Source organism: Salvelinus namaycush, unplaced genomic scaffold (assembly GCF_016432855.1).
Source record: "Salvelinus namaycush isolate Seneca unplaced genomic scaffold, SaNama_1.0 Scaffold285, whole genome shotgun sequence".
NCBI lineage: Eukaryota > Metazoa > Chordata > Actinopteri > Salmoniformes > Salmonidae > Salvelinus > Salvelinus namaycush.
This window is the reverse complement of record NW_024059730.1, coordinates 53,125-54,583: the sequence shown is the minus strand read 5'-3', so window position 1 is coordinate 54,583 and position 1,459 is coordinate 53,125. Positions and strand designations below refer to the sequence as shown.

The following is a 1,459-nucleotide window of genomic DNA, read 5'->3' as shown; positions in this document are numbered from 1 at the left end:
CCAAGTGGCGGCGCCCAATACCTCACTGCTGAAGGGGGGGCCGGTGCGTCTACGGTGGTCGGCCGAGGCAGATGGAGCCTTCAACCAGTTGAAGGCAAGGTTTACTGAGGCTCCCGTGTTGGCGCATCCGGACCCTTCATTAGCGTTCATAGTGGAGGTGGATGCGTCCGAGGCTGGTGTTGGAGCCGTGCTATCACAGCGCTCGGGCACGTCACCGAAGCTCCGTTCCTGTGCTTTCTTTTCTAAGAAGCTGGGTCCGGCGGAGCGGAACTATGATGTGGGGGACCGGGAGTTACTAGCTATGGTAAAAGCCCTGAAGGTGTGTAGACACTGGCTTGAGGGGGCTAAATACCCTTTCCTCATCTGGGCTGACCACCACAATCTGGAGTATATCCGAGAGGCGAAGAGACCGAATCCGCGTCAAGCTAGGTGGGCCATGTTCTTTACTCGTTTTAGATTTACGATCTCTTACCGACCAGGTTCCCTCAACACTAAGGCCGACGCGCTGTCTCGTCTCTATGACACGGATGACCGGCCCATCGATCCGACTCCCATCCTTCCAGCCTCTTGTCTGGTGGCCCCGGTGGTATGGGAGGTGGACGCGGACATCGAGCGGGCGTTGAGGGTAGAACCTGTGCCGTCCCAGTGTCCGACTGGCCTTAGGTACGTACCGCTTGGTGTTCGTGATCGATTGATTCGGTGGGCTCATACACTACCTTCTTCGGGTCATCCGGGGATTGAGAGGACAGTGCGGGGTCTTAGGGGAAAATACTGGTGGCCCACCTTGGCTAAGGACGTGAGACTCTATGTCTCCTCCTGCTCGGTATGCGCACAGAGTAAGGCTCCTAGGCACCTGCCGAGAGGGAAGTTACAACCCCTCCCGGTTCCACAACGGCCATGGTCTCATCTATCGGTAGATTTCCTGACTGATCTTCCCCCGTCTCAGGGGAACACTACCGTTCTGGTCGTTGTGGATCGGTTTTCTAAGTCCTGTCGTCCCCTTCCATTGCCTGGTCTCCCTACGGCCCTACAGACTGCGGAGGCTCTATTTACCCACGTCTTCCGGCACTACGGGGTGCCGGAGGACATCGTGTGGCTCAGTTGGTAGAGCATGGCGCTTGTAACGCCAGGGTTGTGGGTTCGATTCCCACGGGGGGCCAGTACAAAAATCTATGAATGTATGTACTTGTAAGTCGCTCTGGATAAGAGCGTCTGCTAAATGACTTAAACGTAATGTAAATGTATCTGATCGAGGGCCCCAGTTCACGTCCCGGGTGTGGAGGGCGTTTATGGAGCGTCTGGGGGTCTCGGTCAGCCTTACCCCTGGGTATCACCCCGAAAGTAATGGGCAGGTGGAAATAGTGAACCATGAAGTGGGTAGGTTTCTGTGTTCGTATTGCCAGGACCGGCCAGGAGAATGGGCGAGGTACGTCCCGTGGGCAGAGTTGGTCCAGAACTC

The 1,459-nt window shown here is 56.5% G+C and overlaps 1 non-coding gene across 1 annotated transcript; it reads left to right on the top strand.

Annotated features, from left to right (window-relative positions):
* Positions 1-1,090: 1,090 nt before the first annotated feature.
* Positions 1,091-1,160, top strand: trnat-ugu. Its single transcript has one exon. It is a non-coding gene; the product is annotated as a tRNA-Thr (tRNA).
* Positions 1,161-1,459: the final 299 nt, after the last annotated feature.